We start from the raw sequence: 22432 nt of genomic DNA, 5'->3' as shown, positions 1-22432 counted from the left end.
TGATTTTAGGTTGTCCTGAGGAATTTGGATGTAATTCTCCCTTTTGATTGTTCCATTTAAAGAACCAGTTCCATTGGCAGCAAAACACGCCCGCAGTGTCATGTTCTGAGATCACGTTTTGTTTAGTTATGTTCTGTTGGTTTATGACTCTTTTTAGTTCCTGTTTACGCTCCCTTGTTTGGTTACCACGACGACCAATTAGTTCACCTGATTCACTTGGACACCTGATTTGTTTGGACTCACGCACCTGTCAATAATCATGTCACTATTATTTAAGCTTGTAGTTGCCAGGCAGTCGGCCTGGTATCATTGTACTCTGTACTCTACACTCTGTTTCATACCTATTTCATGTCATAGTTCATGCAGCCCTGCTGACGTCACCAATAGTAAGTTTCTGTTTGTTAAATGCCACAGTTAGTGTCTTTCGTTTTTATGTCCATAGATCTGCCTTTGTGCTAGTTTTTTTGTTTTTTTAGCCAAGTTTGTTCCTTGCCTTGTGCGCGCCTTTTGTTTGCACTTTTTTCATAGTGGTTAATTAAACATGTCTTTACCTTCACGCCATGTCCGGTCCAGTACCTTTGCATTCCGGGAAAACCAACCACATGGTAGTCCAAGTTTTGACAGAGCATAATACTACGACCACCATGCTTGGCGGTGGGAATGGTGTTCCTGGGATTGCAGGCCTCACCTTTTCTCCTCCAACATTTTTCTGGGTATTGTGGCCAATCAGCTTAAATTTTGTTTAATCTGACCACAGAACTTTCCTCCAGAAGGTCTTATCTTTGTGCATGTGATGTCAGATGAAACAAAAATTGAGCTGTTCGGCCTGCTTGTGGCTGGCTACCAAAAGCACCTTATTGCAGTGAAACTTGCCAAGCACATTTGCTGACATTTTCATTGGAGCCATAATAAATTCATAAAAGAACAAAACTTCATGAATGTTTTTTGTGACCAACAAGTATGTGCTCAAATCACTACATCACAAAAAAAATAAGAGTTGTAGAAATTATTGGAAACTTAAGACAGCAATGACATGATGATCTTTACAAGTGGATGTACACCATAGTACTATTTGTTGATACTGTATGCTAGTAATGGGCTCAAGCAAAACACATTAGACCACATGGATTGGTCAACAACTGTCAGGGGGAATGACAATCATAGTGCAAAAATACCTTAAAGGGGAACATTATCACAATTTCTGAAGGGTTAAAACCAATAAAAATCAGTTCTCATTTCTAGAAGTTTTTCTCAAAATTTTACCCATCACGCAATATCCCGAAAAACAGCTTCAAAGTGCCTGATTTTAACCGTCGTTATATCCCCATGTCCATTATCCTGTGACGTCACAGCGTGACCACACAGAAAGAAACATGGCAGATACCACAGAAAGGTATAGCGATATTAGCTCGGATTCAGACTCGGATTTCAGCGCCGTAAGCAATTCAACAGATTAAGCATGTATTGAAACGGATGGTTGGAGTATGGAGGCAGGTTGTGAAAACGAAATTGAAGAAAAAACTGAAGCTATTGAGCCATATCACGACAGACAGCGGCACGGGAGGAAGTAAGGACAAATTCGGCGATCGCCCTCTAACCAACGATTGGTATGTGTTTGTTTGGCATTAAATGTGGGTGGAGGGAAAGGCTGGATGCAAATATAGCTACAAATGAGGCATAATGATGCAATGTGTACATACAGCTAGCCTAAATAGCATGTTAGCATCGATTAGCTTGCAGTCATGCCGTGACCAAATATGTCTGATTAGCACACTCCACATAAGTCAATAACATCAACAAAACTCACCTTTGTGCATTCATGCACAACCTCATTAGTTTGGTGGACAAAATGAGACGGAAAAAGAAGTGGCATTAATTACGTCTTAGCCAACATATCCAGGGGGAATTACCTCGCTCGTCTGCGGGAAGAGACTGTCGTTATCGCTTGCCATGCTCCGTCGTCCCTGAATAACACGCACTGCGGCAGATTCAGTGGTGGTCTATTTTCCAATTTTGCAGATTTCATTAACTTTATCGTTGGAAATGCATCTGCTTTGAGTGTCACAGGATATCCACACATTCTTGCCATCTCTGTCGTAGCATAGCTGTCGTCTGTAAAGTGTGCGGAACAAACGAGGGACTTTCGCATCTTTTGGCCATTGGTGCAACTTGAATCTGTCCCTGATCGTGTTGTTACACCCACCGACAACACACCGACGAGGCATGATGTCTCCAAGGTGCGGGAAAACAGTCGAAAAAACGGAAAATAACAGACCTGATTTGACTTGGTGTGTGTAATAAGATTGAGAAAATGGCGGATCGCTTCATGTTGTGACGTCACGGGTGAAAGGTCATCGCTCGACAGTCAATTGAAAGGCGTTTAAATCGCCAAATTCACCCATTTAGAGTTTGGAAATCGGTTAAAAAAAAAAGGTATTTTTTCTGCAACATCAAGGTACATATTGACGTCTACATAGGTCTGGTCATAATGTTCCCCTTTAAATAGTATAACATAACAAACAGGGCTAAATTGGGGCCGGAAGCAGAATTTTATTTTGAGCATTGCTACTATTAAAAAAAAATGTTTTCACACTTATTTATTGGATTTAAGTTGATTTATGTTTTCTGTCAGAGTTATTTTGTGTTGAACCCCAAGATGCAGAGAAGGAGGGAGGTATTTTGCAGGAAAACATAGTTTAATTTAAAATACTAGAACTAGAACAAACAAAGGGTACAAACAAAAAGCTCGCACGTGGGCGTATATAACAAACTAAGGGCTGTGAACAAACAAATCGGAAGCAGGGAACAAAAAACAGTAAGCTACAAACATCTACCAAATATAGCTTACCGCTACGCTGCAATCACACGACCAGTAGGAATGACAAGTAGAAAATGACATTGACATGACAATAATCCAGCCCTGACTGGAGGAAAATACAGGTTTTAAATAGTGGCTGGCCGATGGATCCCAGGTGTGGCCAGGTGCCAATCAGCCACAGCTGAGGGTTACACAGCACTCAGGGAGACAAACAGGAAACAGAACCAAATAAGAGTACTGACAGGAACTAAAGACAAATGCAGAGGAAAAACTAAGACATAGACTAAAACTGTCAGGGACAAGCCTGACATTTTCTGTGAATATGAATTTGCCAGATAGATATAGTTGTATATTTTTTGGGGTGAAAAATAACAAATTTGACGTAATTATTGTCACGGGGTGAGCTTACCGTTTTTGGCGTGACCCTAGGATGTAGAGACAGGAGGCAGCATGCAGGTAAAATGTTATTTTAATGATGAAAAATAAGGTAGCACCAGGGCTGAAAAAGCAAAGGTCCACAAGTGAGCCAAAACACTGAACAAATAATCCAAAGAGGCACAAAGGCAGAGGCCAAAACTTACAAGTTAAAGTACCACTGAAAGTCACACACACTAGGTGTGGTGAAATTACCCTCTGCATTTGACCCATTCCCTGGGAGGTGAGGTGAGGAGTGAGCAGCAGCGGTGGCCGCGCTCGGGAATCATTTTTGGTGATTTAACCTCCAATTCCAACCTTTGATGCTGAGTGCCAAGCAGGGAGGCAATGGGTCCCATTTTTATAGTCTTTGGTATGACTCGGCCGGGGTTGGAATTCGCAACCTACCCATCTCAGGGCGGACACTCTAACCACAAGGCCACTGTGCAAGTTTAAAGAACAATGAACCAGCTCAATCCGACTAACATCGCTGGTTTAAGAAGCCACCTGATTGCCAATCAGGGAACAGGTGAGGCAAACAGTGCTCAAGCAGAGTTAAAGTGACTATGATTGGATATAAACAGGAAGGGAAATGAAAAATAAGCGTGCTGGACAGGAAGTAAATACCAAGACACATGACAACAAATACAAATGCAACCTTTCATGAGTATAGATAACAAAATATCTTTATTGTCCCATGAACTATGTACAGTGCAATTTGACCTTGGCTTACGGGTGGTCCACCTTACACTTTTTTTGTTTTACAAGCTATTTCTCTGCATTTTTTTTTTTATTAAGTTGCAAGATAACAATATAATTATTTGAGTTATGAGCCAGTTTCTGTTTTCACAGCGCACCCCGTAATATACACGCAACATCCGGTCTTATTTGCTAACATTAGTTAGCTTGCATTAGACAAACAAAACCTTCTTTTTCCAACCATGAGAACAAATAAAGTGAGTGTGAAGGGGGAATTCTGCGAAAAAGAAGCAGATGATAGTCTTTCAATTAAAGAATTAAATCATCAAAAACATAACTGAGGTATGTACTGTATTTTTAGGACTATAAGTCTCAGTTTTTTTCATAGTTTGGCCGGGGGTGCGACATATACTCCCGAGCGACTTATGTGGGAAATTATTAACACATTACCGTAAAATCTCAAATAATATTATTTATCTCATTCGCAGAAGAGACAAAGAAAATGTCAGCAATCGTCACATACACGTCACCCAATAAGAATTCGGCAGGGGAGGGTCATGGCAGAAGTGCATTGTGGGTCATGGAATGCTAACTGCTATATGCTACTGCCGTAGCTATTAAAATGGATCATTTAATCGTTGGCGGTAACTTATAAAAACTGACGAGGGCTGAACAAAAATGGAACCGAAAAAGAAATCATGTACTGCAGATTACAAGCTGGACGTAGTGAAATATGCAGCAGAAAACGACAAGAGGAAGCGGCGCATACCTTTGGAGTTGGCAGAGTTGTTTAGAAGCGACATCGAGGAAGAAGATTTCATGGGATTTATAAAGGTATAGCATGTTCTATATGTTATAGTTATTTGAATGACTCTTACCATAATATGTTAGGTTAACATACCAGGCACCTTCTCAGTTGGTTATTTATGCCTCATATAACGTACACTTATTCAGCCTGTTGTTCACTATTCTTTATTTATTTTAAATTGCCTTTCAAATGTCTATTCTTGGTGTTGGATTTTATCAAATAAATTTACCCCAAAAATGCGACTCATACTCCAGTGCGACATTTATATATATTTTTTCCTTCTTTATTATGCATTTTCGGCCGGTGCGACATATACTCCGGAAGGATTTATAATCCGAAAAATACGGTACATACGGTGAAGCAGTACCAGCATAGCACGAGTTTGTACATCAAATATATTTTCTTTGTAGTGCATTCAATTGAATATGGGTTGAAAAGGATTTGCAAATCATCGTATTCCGTTTATATTTACATCCAACACAATTTTCCAACTCATATGGAAACGGGATTTGTAGGATGTTGTTGATAAATGGCTTTCGCTTTGCATAGTAGAGCTTTAACTGTAACGTCTGGTTGGCATAACGATGCCGGATATGTTCTTCAAGGGATGCGTCGGCAAGAACACAGCAAAGGTAAGAAATAAATTATTTATTTAACTAATAAAAGGAGCTAAGAAACAAAAATACTGGTGCTAAGAAAGAAGGCAAACAAATGGCGCTAGCATGAAAGCTAGGAATACAAACAGAAAAACTAAACTTGGCACAAAGGCACGAAAAGGGAAAAACAAAACATTTAGCATGAGAGCTAAGAATAAACAACGGCGTAGCGTGTAAGCTAGCGAGAATATTCATATAAATCAGTCGTCACTGTTGCACGAAGGCAAATTAGGAGCCCAGAATGAAGAACGAAAAGGGGCGAGCTTAAATAAGGGAGGTGATTACACGAAACAGGTGTGCGTAGACAGCAAGGGGCAGGTTAACTAAAGAGCTACCATGGTGACGGACTAAACAGGATTTAAGGAGGTCAAACTACAAAATGTGATACAAAAAAGAATCAAAACTAGAAATTGGAACCATCCGAGCAGCGGATCGCAACATTAACTTGCATTTACAGATGTAGCAACCAACTGTATTTAGTGACAGTGGTTTTATGAAGTTTTCCTGAGCCCATGTGGTGATATCCTTTAGCGATTGATGTCGGTTTTTGATACAGTGCCGTCTGAGAGATCGGAGGTCACGGTCATTCAATGTTGGTTTCCGGCCATTCCGCTTACGAGGAGTGATTTCTCCAGATTCTTGGAACCTTTTGATGATATTATGGACCGTAGATGTTGAAATCCCTAAATTTCTTGCAATTGCACTTTGAGAAACGTTGTTCTTAAACTGTTTGACTATTTGCTCACGCAGTTGTGGACAAAGGGGTGTACTTCGCCCCATCCTTTCTTGTGAAAGACTGAGCATTTTTTGGGAAGCTGTTTTTATACCCAATCATGGCACCCACCTGTTCCCAATTAGCCGGCACACCTGTGGGATGTTCCAAATAAGTGTCTGATGAGCATTCCTCAAATTTATCAGTATTTATTGCCACCTTTCCCAACTTCTTTGTCACGTGTTGCTGGCATCAAACTCTAAATTTAATGATTATTTGCAAAAAAAAAAATGTTAATCAGTTTGAACATCAAATATGTTGTCTTTGTAGCATATTCAACTGAATATGGGTTGAAAATTATTTGCAAATCATTGTATTCTGTTTATATTTACATCTAACACAATTTCCCAAATCATATGGAAACGGGGTTTGTATGATGCATACTGTTATATGTTTACCTTTCTGGCTATGTTGCTTTTTTATTTTTATTTTTATCTAAGTACCTTGTGACTTGTTGAAGGGTGGACTAGCAAAGTAAGATTTTCATTGTACGGCCAACTGTCCGTTTAACTGTGCATATGACAATAAACAATATTGAATCTTGAAAAGTTACATGTGTAGTATAGTAACGAGTACCTGAAAGGAATCTTTCAGCAAAATGTATTTATTTGAAACATGTATATGTATAAATGAGAGATGTGTAAACATAGACAATGGAGACTGTTACTTCTACGTTTTCTGACAACCTCTACCTGTCTGGTCAGACATTAAAATAAACAAAGATGTGAACCATGTAGGCTTTGGAACCCGTGTAAACTAACAGTCTGCTTCCTTCCCGCTGAAGATACAAGGTCTCGCTCGGAAAATGAGAAAACATTTCTGCAGACTTGATGAACAGACACGCTTACATACGCTCTCTGTTTCTGCGATTAACAGACCTTCAGTGGTTGGATTATTCTTCTTTCCATATTTGATTTAAATGATTTGTTTTGAATATGGGAAGTCACCAGATATAGCAATGAAATCATCTCAATCATGTATTTTGCGGCATTTTGACACGTTGATGATACCATAGCACTCCACTCAGTGTAAATGATCCACTACGGAGTACTTCTAACAAAATATTTTTTTGTTCCATTTGGCCCGCGAGATGAGTTTGCGAAGTATAAAAATGAGCCGAAAATTTTGAATGAAAGAAACTGCTGTTCTAAATGTGTCCACTATATGACGCAATAGCAATTCTTTGTATCTTTGGAGATGATGCTACATATGTAAAACAAACAAAGCACATGATGTTAGTGCACCAGTCGAGGAAAATGAGCAAACTACATAAATAACATCCTTAATGGATTGAAAATTAACACCAGTGAGTTGACTGATGAACACTATATATAGTATAAATAATGACAAATAAAGATAGAATGTTATTAAACGCAAGCCTCAACATTATGATTTGTACATTTTCATTCCGTGCTTGTTCTATTTTTAAACAAAGAAAACAATCTGAAGGTGTCTTTATTTTTAAAGGGGAACACTATCACAATTTCAGAAGGGTTAAAACTAAAAAAAATCAGTTCCCAGTGGCTTATTTTATTTTTCGAAGTTTTTTTCCAAATTTTACCCAACACGCAATATCCCGAAAAACTGCTTCAAAGTGCCTGATTTTCACCATCGCTATATCCACCCGTCCATTTTCCTGTGACGTCACTGCGTGATGCCAATACAAACAAACATGGCGGATAGAACAGAAAGATATAGCGACATTAGCTCGGAGTCAGACTCGGATTTCAGCGGCTTAAGTGATTCAACAGATTACGCATGTATTGAAACGGATGGTTGGAGTGTGGAGACAAACAGCGAAAACGAAATTGAAGAAGAAACTGAAGCTATTGGGCCGTATCACGACAGACAACGGCAACAAGGACAAATTCGGCGATCGCCTTCTAACCAACGATTGCATCTTTTGACAACTTCTGCAACGAATCCGTCAATTGGTATGTATTTGTTTGGCATTGAATGTGGGTGGAGGGAAAGGCTGGATGCAAATATAGCTACAAATGAGGCATAATGATGCAATATGTACATACAGCTAGCCTAAATAGCATGTTAGCATTGATTAGCTTGCCGTGCGCAAATATGTCTGATTAGCACATAAATCAATAACATCAACAAAACTCACCTTTGTGATTTCGTTGACTTTATCATTGGAAATGCATCTGCTTTGAGTGTCGCAGGATATCCACACATCTCTGTCGTAGCATCGCTATCGTCGGTAGCGATGCTACGACAGAACAGAACAAACGAGGGACTTTCGCATCTTTTGACCACTGGTGTACTTGAATCTGTCGATTGGTATGTGTTTGTTTGGCATTAAATGTGGGTGGAGGGAAAGGCTGGATGCAAATATAGCTACAAATGAGGCAAAATGATGCAATATGTACATACAGCTAGCCTAAATAGCACGTTAGCATCGATTAGCATGCCGTGACCATTGATATGTCTGATTAGCACACTCCACGTAAGTCAACTTGAATCCGTCCCTGATCTTGTTGTTACACCCTCCGACAACACACCGACGAGGCATGATGTCTCCAAGGTACGGAAAACAGTCGAAAAAACGGAAAATAACAGAGCTGATTTGACTGGGTGTGTGTAATGTGTTTGAGAAAATGGCGGATTGCTTCCTGTTGTGATGTCACGGGTGAAAGGTCATCGCTCCGACAGCGAACAATTGAAAGGCTTTTCAATCGCCAAATTCACCCTTTTAGAGTTCGTAAATCGGTTAAAAAAACATATGGTCTTTTTTCTGTAACATCAAGGTATATATTGACGCTTACATAGGTCTGGTGATAATGTTCCCCTTTAAGTTATCGTGCTGTGATTTTACCAGTCCAGCCCACTTGGGAGTAGATTGTTCTCCATGTGGCCCCCGATCTAAAATGAGTTTGACACCCCTGATTCACAGGGCATTAAAAAAAAAAAAAAAATCACACTACTGTAGGATGAATGATTTTGTGATAGAATCGTAGATATGTTGCACATGTAGCATTGGAATGTTAAACCGTGGTCTAAAATAGCACTGGGATCAAAGACCAATGTTAACTACAAAATGCAATTTTGGTTGAAATTTTGTGTGAATGCTGAAAAGCCGAACTAAAGTGCTAACAGGCATCTTGCTAGTGTCAAGTATCAAGTACCAAGAAATACAACTCTTCGGTGCATATCTGCAAACTGAGATAAAACGCTAGCTTATTTACGCTAGTATGTGTTAATTCAGAGTCTATGCATGAACAAGTGAAATTTAAGATTTTTTTGAACTTTTATTAAGACCGTAATGATAATAATTTAAGACCATTTTATATCAATTTGGACATACAAGTACAAAGACAAAGGAAAATCAGAGGGCCAGAATAAATTGTAAGTGTATTAATTAATTTACCGTATTTTCCGCGCTATAAGCCGCACTTAAAAACCAAAAATGTTCTCAAAAGATGACAGTGCGGCTTATAACCCGGTGCGCCTTATATATGTATTAATATAAATATTTATTTTCATAGAGTTTAGGTTTCGCAACTACGGTAAACAGCCGCCATCTTTTTTCCCCGTAGAAGAGGAAGCGCTTCTTCTTCTACGGTAAGCAACCGCCAAGGTAAGCGCCCGCCCACCTGGAAAGAGGAAGTGCTTCTTCTTCTACGGTAAGCACCCGCCCACCTGGAAAGAGGAAGCGCTTCTTCTTCTACGGTACGCAACCGCCAAGGTAAGCACCCGCCCCCGTAGAAGAAGAAGCGCGCGGCTAATCCGAATTCAAACTCAAGGAAATAAGTCACGCAGAAGAACACGGAAATAGAGCAGCAGCGAGAGAATTGAACATAAATGAATCAATGGTGCTTAGGTGGAGGAAGCAACAAGATGACCTGCGCCAAGTAAAGAAGACAACACAGAGTTTGAGGGAACAAAGCAAGATGGCAACAGTTGGAGGACAAACTCGAGCAGCAAGCAGAAGTGTCAGTACCATCACTATTCCAATGAAGGCAACAGCGCCAGCAAGCGAACTTCACTTGGATGATTTTAAAAGGTGGTGCTTCTTGGTGTTTCCGCTTCATGAAAAGACGCAATCTCTCCATCCGCACACGGACTACTATTTCACAGCAACTGCCAAAATACTTTCAAGAAAAGCTGGCTACTTTCCACGCATATTGTAAAAACAAGATAGCTGAAAAAAGATCCGGCCAGGAAGGCAGGATTCATTGAACTGTCGGACAGCGACACTGACTCTGATGACTTCGACAAGACGGAGCCCGCCATTTTGGATGCCGTATTCGCCCAATTTTTTAATTCAGACACCGAAGAAGAAAAATTCGAGGGATTTATGGATGAGGAATAACTTCTGAAGGTGAGCTTTAAATGTTTATTTTGTGTGCTGTGACATTAACGTTCGAGCAAAGTTGAGTTATTGATGTTGCTATTGCTCTGCAATATTTTGAGTGTTACTATTGTTGTGATTGCACATTCGCACACTGGCTTGTATTATTAAAGTTTGACTGACCTATCGGACTGTTTTTTTGACATTCCCTTTAGCGCAGCGTGGGCGCGGCTTATGACCCGGTGCGGCTTATAGGTTTACAAAGTTTTTAAATATGCCATTCATTGAAGGTGCGGCTTATAACACGGGGCGGCTTATAGCGCGGAAAATACGGTACTGCTCTTTCACGTTGTAAAACAAAATGGTTAAACTAACAAAATACACCAAAAGACTCTATTTTAAACTAATTTTAAAAATATAAGCAAATATCGTAATAGTCATTTTTCAGAATTTCTACAAAAGTGTTTTCTTCCAAAAGGTGCAGTGTGCTTCATATCAAGTGTTTTCATGTAACAACAACAACCAGAATTTGAAAGGGGCTGGTAGCATTTCTGCTACAGTTAAATGGTTAACTTTTGCAGTGTTTTTGCGGCTGTCAAAATTGATAAAAAAGATAAAAACATCTACAGCGCAACTGCTGTATCTGCACAAAGTTGTGAAAACAAACAGAATACAGACGGAGCGAATCTCTAAAAACAATGAGGGCGATTATGGCTTGCAAGGCTCAAAGAGAATTTGGATGTGAATAATGTGGATTAGGTTCAGATTTGCTCAGGTCATTTTGTATCTGGTATGTGTGAATACATTTTTAACTGTTTTTTGTGACTATTTTAAAAACATATTGCTAACAAACAAGGACTAGTTTTTATTCAAGCATGACAAGCCAAGTGTATTTTCCTGTCCTTTGGGCCATTTTCGGGTCTTAAATGGATGTCAAAGTGTACCAACTTGTCGGAATACCTACTCAGACTTCTTCTGTCCAGGTGAGATGCATGACTTATGATCTACAATAAACTTACAGGGAGCAAGGAAGCAGCAGACCACTCAATGATGTAAACATAGGGACACACGGCAGTGATCACAGCACCGTTAGAAATAGTTTGTCTGCTTTAGCATTTATAATAGATATATAGATAGTACTTTATTGATTCCTTCAGGAGAGTTCCTTCAGGAAAATTAAAATAACAATATCACTAACACTTGGTTAAAATTCAAGTCACGAAATGTAAATGGAGTATAGTTGGCACTTTTTGAATAGTTATTTATTGGGTTTTTATAGGCAAAATATTGGAGCTCCCATTGGTGCCGTTGTAAGCGGACTTTTATTTACGATTATTTAATATTTAGAATGCATTAAAAGAAAAATATTGGATTTCTTTCATAATGATTGTGTCATGATCCGTGGTCTGGATCATGTTTTTGTATTTTCTGTTAGTGTTGGACTCTTTTATGTCAGGACTTGGGCTAACGTGCAGTTCCTGCGAGGATTGTTTTCCAGTGGTGCAAAGCAACTGGACCGGACAAGGCTTGCAGGTAAAGACATGATTTAAATTTACTTAAAAAAAAAGAACAAACAAAAGGTGCGCACAGGACAGAGAACAAACTTGGCTAAGAAAAACAAAAACTAGCACAAAGGCAGAACTATGGACATAAAACAAAACTACACTTACGGTGACGTGAACTTTGAAGATGATAAAAAAAAAAAAGTAGATCGGCGCCTAGGCTATGGAGCAGGGGTCACCAACGCGGTGCCCGCGGGAACCAGGTAGCCCGTAAGGACCAGATGAGTCGCCCGCTGGCCTGTTCTAAAAATAGCTCAAATAGCAGCACTTACCAGTGACCTGCCTGTATTTTTTCGATTTTATTTATTTACTAGCAAGCTGGTCTCGCTCAACATTTTTAATTCTAAGAGAGACAAAACTGAAATAGAATTTGAAAATCCAAGAAAATATTTTAAAAACTTGGTCTTCACTTGTTTAAATGAATTCATTTATTTTTTTACTTTGCTTCTTATAACTTTCAGAAAGAAAATTTTAGAGAAAAAATACAACCTTAAAAATGATTCTCGGATTTTTAAACACATATACCTTTTTACCTTTTAAATTCCTTCTTCTTCTCTCCTGACAATTTAAATCAATGTTAAAGTATTTGTTTTTTATTGTAAAGAATAATAAATACATTTTAATTTAATTCTTCATTTTAGCTTCTGTTTTTTCGACGAAGAATATTTGTAAAATATTTCTTCAAACTTATTATGATTAAAATTCCCAAAAAAATATTCTGGCAAATCTAGAAAATCTGTAAAAATCAAATTTAAATCTTATTTCAAAGTCTTTTGAATTTCTTATAAAATTTTTGTTCTGGAAAATCTAGAAGAAATAATGATTTTTCTTTGTTAGAAATATAGCTTGGTCCAATTTGTTATATATTCTAACAAACTGCAGATTGGATTTTAACCTATTTAAAACATGTCATCAAAATGCAAAAATTAATCTTAATCAGGAAAAATTACTAATGATGTTCCATACATTTGTATTTGTATTTTTTCAAAAATATTCAAATTAGTTAGTTTTTCTCTTACTTTTTTTTTCGGTTTAATTTAGAATTTTAATGAGTCGAAATTGAAGATAAACTTTGTTTCAAAATTAAATTTTAATTTTTTTCGTGTTTTCTCTTCTTTTAAACTGTTCAATTAAGTGTTTTTTTCATCATTTATTCCCTACAAAAAACCTTCCTTAAAAAAAAATATATATATATACGACGGAATGACAGACAGAAATACCCATTTTTTTAAACATACACATGTATATAGATTTATTTATTAAAGGTAATTTGAGCAAATCGGCTATTTCTGGCAACTTATTTAAGTGTGTATCAAACTGGTAGCCCTTCGCATTAATCAGTACCCAAGAAGTAGCTCTTGCTTTCAAAAAGGTTGGTGACCCCTGCTATGGAGACTTTAGAGTGTGCAAATGCAAGCTATCCAAGTAGACTGCAGTTGCACGACTTGAATATCCAGAATAACTTTGCACGACTACTTTGGCGTGGTTACTAATGAAAGGCTAATTGAACACGACAGCTCAGATGGCCTTGTTAATTTTCAACACATTTTGGTGGCATTTGATGACTTTGCAAGCGTGAAAGAACACATCCTGGTTATCACAATGAATAACATTTACTTTACTAACACAACTTTTGCATTTACATTTGATAAAGGATGACTTACCTCGCCTCCGGACCTTCCTCAAATCAGATGCTTTCTCGACAGGTGCTGCAGCATCCTACTTGTGCTACTTTGCAATGTTTGCATACTACTGCATTTTCCTTCCAGTTTAGTGTGAAGTGTTGCTACACCTTAGACAACTTTTGTTGCTTCTTAAAGGCCTACTGAAATGAGATTTTCTTATCTAAACGGGGATAGCAGGTCCATTCTATGTGTCATACTTGATCATTTCGCGACATTGCCATATTTTTGCTGAAAGGATTTAGCAGAGAACATCCACGATAAAGTTCGCAACTTTCGGTGTTAAGAGAAAAGCCCTGCCTCTCCTGGAAGTCGCAGACGATGACGTCACATGTGAGGGGGCTCCTCACATATTCACATTGTTTTTAATGGGAGCCTCCAACAAAAAGTGCTATTCGGACCGAGAAAACGACAATTTCCCCATTAATTTGAGCGAGGATAAAAGATTTGTGTTTGAAGATATTGATAACGACGGACTAGAAAAAAAAAAAAAAACACAATTGCATTGGGACGGATTCTGATGTTTTTAAACACATTTACTAGGATAATTCTGGGAAATCCCTTATCTTTCTATTGTGTTGCTAGTGTTTTAGTGAGTTTAACAGTACCTGATAGTCGGAGGTGTGTCTCCACAGGTGTCTTGAGGCCAGTGTCTCAGGGAAGTCTACGACAGCTATGGACGGCACAAGCTCAGCTTTTCTCCGGTAAGAAGCGACTTTTTAACCACAAATTTCTCACCGAAACCTGCTGGTTGACATTCCGTCGTGATCCATGTTCGCTTGACCGAGCTGTGATCCATAGTAAAGTTTCACCTCCAGGAATTTTAAACAAGGAATCACCGTGTGTTTGTGTGGCTAAAGGCTTAAGCTTCCCAACTCCATCTTTCTACTTTGACTTTTTCAATTATATTGAACAAATTGCAAAAGATTCAGCAACACAGATGTCCAAAATACTGTGTAAATATGCCGTTATAGCAGACGACTTTTAGCTGTGTGTGTGTGCAACGCTCATACTTCCTTAAAACCTGTGACGTCTTGCGTACACGTCATCATTACACAACGTTTTCAAGACGAAACTCCCGGGAAATTCAAAATTGTGATTTAGTAAACTAAAAAGGCCGTATTGGCATGTGTTGCAATGTTAATATTTCATCATTGATATATAAACTATCAGACTGCGTGGTCGGTAGTAGTGGGTTTCAGTAGGCCTTTAATTCCCTCGATTTGCTATGGCTCTTGTTCTGCGGCGTCTGCCATTGCGAGGTATGTCGGCGAAAATTTTTTCTAAACTGAAGCGTATTTAAAACAGTAGTGTCGTGCAGTGCAGGGGACGAATGGTCTGTGACGTAAACACGATGTGCAACACCTAAATAGTCTGTGCGAAACATACTGTTTACTAAATGAGGCAAAATGCCGAAAAAAAAAAATCAACAACACCTCGAGGCAGCGAATATTCCTCGAATATATTTTGTAATCGAATTACTCGAGGAGTCCTTTCAGCTCTCGATGGTGGAATGGTTTTAATCGGTTGAGAAATGTCCATTGACCATTGGTTTCGAATGTGAAACAAAATGTCTTGGAAAATGTGTAATTCTGAATATTTGGGACTTTGGGGTAATGAAAAAATGGTAACACGCATGAGCTGAACATCTTCAAAGTCTAATAGTTTCAATTGGATGACAAATGTGTGAGGAGAAGGTGGACAAAAAATAAAACACAGTATGGAAAAAGTAAATGGGTTGTACTCTTATAACGCTTTTCTACCTTTTTTTTCAAGGAACTCAAAGCGCTTTGACACTATTTCCACATTCACCCATTTACACACACATTCACACACTGATGGAGGGAGCTGCCATGCAAGGCGCTAAACAGGACTCATCGGGAGCAAGGGTGAAGGAGCAACGGAGATGACCAGGATGGTAGAAGGTGGGGATTGAACCAGGAACCCTCAATTTGCTGGCACAGCCACTCTCCCAAACGCGCCATACCATCCACAAATATTTCTTTAGTGGAGAAAACAGTCAAAATAATGGGGAGAAATCGGTTTTCATTTGATTATCTATTATCTTTCCAGAAAAATGTAACATTTACTTTGCGTGTACCGTATTTTTCGGATTATAAATTGCTCCGGAGTATATGTCGCACCGGCCGAAAATGCATAATAAAGAAGGAAAAAATATATAGAAATGTCGCACTGGAGTATGAGTCACATTTTTGGGGTAAATTTATTTGATAAAATCCAACACCAAGAATAGACATTTGAAAGGCAATTTAAAATAAATAAAGAATAGTGAACAACAGGCTGAATAAGTGTACGTTATATGAGGCATAAATAACCAACTGAGAAGGTGCCTGATATGTTAACCTAACATATTATGGTAAGAGTCATTCAAATAACTATAACATATAGAACATGCTATACCTTTACCAAACAATCTGTCACTCCTAATCCATAAATCCCATGAAATCTTCTTCCTTGATGTCGCTTCTAAACAACTCTGCCAACTCCAAAGGTATGCGCCGCTTCCTCTTGTCGTTTTCTGCTGCATATTTCACTACGTCCAGCTTGTAATCTGCAGTACATGATTTCCTTTTCGGTGCCATTTTTTTTCAGCCCTTGTCAGTTTTTATAAGTTACCGCCAACGATGAAATGATCCATCTTAATAGCTACGGCAGTAGCATATAGCATATAGCAGTTAGGATACCATGACCCACAATGCACTTCTGCCATGACCCTCCCCCACTGAATTTTTATTGGCTGACGTGTGTATGACGATTGCTGACATTTTCTTCATCTCTTCCGCGAATGAAATAAATTATATTATTTGATATTTTACAGTAATGTGTTAATAATTTCACATATAAATCGCTCCGGAGTATATGTCGCACCCCCGGCCAAACTATTAAAAAAACTGCGACTTATAGTCCGAAAAATACAGTAAGTGACTGCCTTCCTGTGGTTATTTCCTCCCACAACAGGATAGATGGATGGCTAGAATATCAGCAAATTAACCTGGTGCCCTCCTGCTTAATCACTTTCAGCAACACACTGCTGGACCACACCTGTGCCGCGCTCTTATTTTCATCTGAAAGGTGAGCTTCTTTCCTTGTCCGGTTAGTCCCTGCCTGAAGCTACTGAGGGAAGCAAAATTGTTTTTTCCCCTCGTATTTCCCAGGCTGGTGTGCTCACCTTTAAGCCACCAACTCCTGTTAGGGAAAGGAGTCAGGACGTAGTTGTCACTGCGGGGCATGTGTGTGTTTCCACCTCCAGTGTGCATGGACATCTTGGAGATTTGATATGTCGGCTGTTGGAGCCTTGCAGTATCGCAACAGGAAGCTTTGGTTTTGTTCTAAAGGCGGACAGTGGAGACTGTGATACTCTCTTGTGCTCCCATACAACCTCCTTCACTACAATGATTACCTCCTTCAAGGAGGTTATGCGTGAGTTCATCCCTTTGTTTGTTTTTTTGTCCAATTTCCTGGCAATAGTCTGATATATCAACTTAAAGTAGATTTGTTCAAAGGATTTTGCTGTTGAACATTTCCTCAACTTCCTATGGTTTGCAAGGAGCTAAAAACCTTTGTTACATTTTCCCATAAAATATATGAAGTGTGTCAGGCGAAGTATTGTCAAAGCAAGCTTCCTTTGCATCTTGTTCGGGTCTGTAAGGTAATGTAAAATCCCATACAACAGTTTTACACCCTTATGTCTCGCTCTGTTCGATTACATTTCCTTCTTGAGGGGTTATAACTAGTACAAAAAAAAATAGTAACGTGTCAATTTTGCTATACCGTATTTTTCGGATTATAAATCGCTCCGGAGTATAAATCGCACCGGCCGAAAATGCATAATAAAGAAGGAAAAAACATATATACGTCGCACTGGAGTATAAATCGCATTTTGGGGGAAAATGTATTTGAAAAAATCCAACACCAAGAATAGACATTTGAAAGGCAATTTAAAATAAATAAAGAATAGTGAACAACAGGCTGAATAAGTGTACGTTATATGAGGCATAAATAACCAACTGAGAAGGTGCCTGGTATGTTAACCTAACATATTATGGTAAGAGTCATTCAAATAACTATAACATATAGAACATGCTATACCTTTACCAAACAATCTGTCACTCCTAATCCATAAATCCCATGAAATCTTCTTCCTCGATGTCGCTTCTAAACAACTCTGCCAACTCCAAAGGTATGGGCCGCTTCCTCTTGTCGTTTTCTGCTGCATATTTCACTACGTCCAGCTTGTAATCTGCAGTACATGATTTCTTTTTCGGTGCCATTTTTGTTCAGCCCTTCTCAGTTTTTATAAGTTATCGCCAACGATGAAATGATTCATTTTAATAGCTATGGCAGTAGCATATAGCATATAGCAGTTAGCATACCATGACCCACAATGCACTTCTGCCATGACCCTCCCCCGCCAAATTCTTATTGGTTGACGTGTGTGACGATTGCTGACATTTTCTTCGTCTCTTCCGCGAATGAGATAAATAATATTATTTGAGATTTTACGGTTATGTGTTAATAATTTCACACATAAGTCGCTCCGGAGTATATGTCGCACCCCCAGCCAAACTATGAAAAAAAATGCGAGTAGCATTACTGCTGATATGTAGCATCATTTGAAAAGTCACCTGCTAGACGATGAAGAGTGCTTACTCCGCATTTCAACATCTCCATTCGATACCACAACAACAAAATGCCAAAGCAAACATTTCCAGATCAACACCGTATGAAAAAATAGTGATTTTTTGTGTTGTGATTTCCTTCTCTGCATGGATGTTTAAAAGTAGCATATAATAATGCAATATGAAGAAGAATGTTTTAATGTAGACACATAGAATCATCGTACTGCTGTGATTATATGCATCAAGTGTTCATTCAAGGCTAAGGCAAAATATGGAGATATATATTGTGTATCGTGATTTAGCCTAAAAATATTGAGATATTAAAAAAAGGCCATATCGCCCAGCCCTATGTTAAAGCAAATGCCCCACAATCTGCGAGGGCCAAAACTATTGTCACCTTCCTTCTCAATCTCCTAAAATAAATTGGTTGAGAAAATATTGACTCCGGTTGCAAAATAAATGCTTGAAATTGCTACAAATTTGCCAGGACTGAGACCTATTAGAATTAGAGCCATGTTTACTCCTGCAAATACACACATTACAAATCCAACTTTTGGGGGATCATGTAAGCGCCGACATCACTAGTGTCAAACTCAAGGCCTGAGGGCCACTTGTAGCCTGATACACCATTTTAAGTAGCCAGCGAAAGCCTGGAAATAATATGCATCAATAAATTATTTGATATGTTGCTTCTAAATGAATTCATTCTTTCCCTTTTGACAGATAAAAGTGTATGTACAGCATTCGGGGTGTAACGGTACGTGTATTTGTATTGAACCGTTTCGGTACGGGGGTTTCGGTTCGGTGCGGAGGTGTACCGAACGAGGTTCCACATGGACATATTAAGTAGCGTAAACAATACTCAAAATGCCGGACATTTGAGGCATTTAAGAAACTCCGTTTGGACAGCCCCGCAAAAGAAGACATGTCCAGTAAAATGCCTCAAATGTCCGGCATTTGGAGTTATGATTGCGTGTATTTTCAATGTACATTCAGACTTAAGAAAGGGTTAAAAACAAAACAAATTGTGGACACAGCAGCATTCGTGAGGGAGGGTCAGAGACAGAGAGGGCGAGAGAGTTAGGATAAACGTGCATGCATCTTCAGGCTCTGCTTTATACCCATAGTTTTATCAGATTTAATTTCTTATTATCTTTTGCAGGGGTGTCAAAAGTGTGCCCCGGAGGCCATTTGTGCCCACAGCTAATGTTTTAAAGGTCCACGGTACATTCTAAAGATACTATTAAAATAAACAAAAACATAACACAAGTGAAATAAAAAAGCTTGAAGGTTAAATGTGATTCAAAAAAAGTTGCAATGTTGACTAATAAAACAAAGCTTTTTTTTTTTTTCAAACTGTCATTGCTCTAAACAAAATATTGAATCAAAATCAATGTTATTATGAATTATTGACCTATCCAAGGTTTCGATTACTTCACATCAAATATTCCACTAAGAAAAATATTTTTGGTGGAAGATTTTGCAAATTTGGTAAATAAATAACGAAAAATATTATATTTTGTTGTTTTCTTACTGTACTGAAAATGAACCGAACCTTGACCTCTGAACCGAGGTACGTACCAAACCAAAATTTTTGTGTACCGTTACACCCCTTCTACAAAATGTATTAAAATGGATATGCTTAAATACCTACTTGACTAATATTATCTTTTCAATTATACTATGAAAATTACAATAGGTTGTAAAAACTGGTAGCTCAGTAGCCAGAATGTTACTGTAAAAAACTGTTAAAAAAATACAGTACATTTTGCGGTAAAACATTTAGCAATGGAGGTACAAGTTTTTTTTAATAGCAAATGTTACAGATTTTTTTTTTTTTTTACAATGTACGTAAAATATATCTATAATGATAAAACGCGTAGGCAATTGTGTAACATTATAATGACACTCCTTATTCCTTTATATTCAAATGTTATTCAGTTACAGGCCGCCCTCTTAAGGCAGCCACAACTGCGATGTGGCCTTCAATGAAAACAAGTTTGACACCTTGACTCTACATAAAAAGATCTTAACGAAAAATCCAAATCGGAGTAAACGAAAAATCCAAAATTAGGCATCACATCCTGCAGTCTGAACCTAGCCTTAGTTATTTCCTCACAGAGGCCTTACCATGGCCGACTTGATGCACAGGCTTACCTGAGATGATGCCCAGGGGCCCCTGTTTTGATGATAAAATGCAATGATTGGTGTTAATAGCTGTTAATCACAGACAGCACAGATTTCTGTAGCATTTGTGTACTCTCGCTCTCGTGGCTTTGTTGTTTTTTTCCTACTGTCCCGAGGTTGCTGGTGTGAAAGGCATACTCCCCAGGTTAAAGCGGCTCTGGGTGTTACCTACGCTACAAACCTTGTTTCCATATGAGTTGGGAAATTGTGTTGGATGTAAATATAAACAGAGTACAATGATTTGCAAATCATCTTTAACCCATATTCACTTGAAATGACAAAGACAACATATTTGATGTTCAAACTGATAAACATTTTTTTTGGGACAAATAATCATTAACTTTAGAATTGGATGCCAGCAACATGTGACGAAGAAATTAGGAAAGGTGGCAAAAAATACTGATAAAGATGAAGAATACTCATCAAACACTTATTTGGAACATCCCACAGGTAAGCAGGCTAATTGGGAACATGTGAGTGCCATGATTGGGTATAAAAACAACTTCCCAAAAAATGCTCAGTCTTTCACAAGAAAGGATGGGGTGAGGTACACCCCTTTTGTACACAACTGCGTAAGCAAATAGTCAAACAGTTTAAGAACAACGTTTCTCAAAGTGCAATTGCAAGAAATTTTTGGATTTCAACATCTACGGTCCATAATATCATCAAAAGGTTCAGAGAATCTGGAGAAATCACTCCATGTAAGCGGCATGGCCGGAAACCAACGTTGAATGACTGTGACCTTCGATCCCTCAGACTGCACTGTATCAAAAACCGACATCAATCTCTAAAGGATATCACAACATGGGCTCAAGTACACTTCAGAAAACCACTGTCGCTAAATACAGTTTGTCGCTACATCTGTAAGTGCAAGTTAAAGCTCTACTATGCAAAGCGGAATCCATTTATCAACAACATCCAGATACGCCACCAGCTTCTCTGGGCCCGAGATCATCTAAGATGGACTGATGCAAAGTGGAAAAGTGTTCTGTGATCTGACAAGTCCACATTTCAAATTGTTTTTGGAAATATTCGACATTGTGTCATCCGGACCAAAGGGGAAGCGAACCATCCAGACTGTTATCGACACAAAGTTCAAAAGCCTTCATCTGTGATGTTATTGGGGTGCATTATTGCCCAAGGCACGCGTACCTTACACATCTGTGAAGGCACCATTAATGCTGAAAGGTACATACAGGTTTTGGAAGAACATATGCTGCCATCTAAGCGCTGTCTTTTTCATGGACGCCCCTGCTTATTTCAGTAAGACAATGCCAAGCCACATTCAGCACGTGTTACAACAGCGTGGCTTCATAAAAAAAGAGTGCAGGTACTTTCCTGGCCCGCCTGCAGTCCAGACCTGTCTCCCATCGAAAATGTGTGGCGCATTATGAAGCGTAAAATACGACAGAGGAGACCCCGGACTGTTGAACGACTGAAGCTCTACATGAAACAAGAATGGGAAAGAATTCGACTTTCAAAGCTTCAACAATTAGTTTCCTCAGTTCCCAAACGTTTATTGAGTGTTGTTAAAAGAAAAGGTGATGTAACACAGTGGTGAACATGCCCTTTCTCAACTACTTTGGCACGTGTTGCAGCCATGAAATTCTAAGTTTATTATTATTTGCAAAAAAAAAAATAAAGTTTGTGAGTTTGAACATCAAATATCTTGTCTTTGTAGCATATTCAACTGAATATGGGTTGAAAAGGATTTTCAAATCATTGTATTCCATTCATATTTACATCCAACACAATTTCCCAACTCATATGGAAACAGGGTTTGTAATCCGGACAAACTGGCCGGCTGTTATGTGGTTTCCCGTTGCGAAAAATTAGGTGCCTTTCTTCGAAAAAATGTATATATATTCCCAAGAACATTATTAATTCCTAT

General features: G+C 38.6%; 1 protein-coding gene across 1 annotated transcript in view; it reads right to left on the bottom strand.

Moving 5' to 3' along the window:
• trabd2a (TraB domain containing 2A) overlaps positions 1 to 22432 on the bottom strand; it is a 273095-nt gene that overhangs the window by 2001 nt on the left and 248662 nt on the right. The window lies entirely within an intron of this gene.

The sequence above is a fragment of the Nerophis ophidion genome, linkage group LG17 (assembly GCF_033978795.1).
Source record: "Nerophis ophidion isolate RoL-2023_Sa linkage group LG17, RoL_Noph_v1.0, whole genome shotgun sequence".
NCBI lineage: Eukaryota > Metazoa > Chordata > Actinopteri > Syngnathiformes > Syngnathidae > Nerophis > Nerophis ophidion.
Note: the sequence above shows the minus strand (reverse complement) of the source record. Positions and strands in the feature narration are given on the sequence as shown.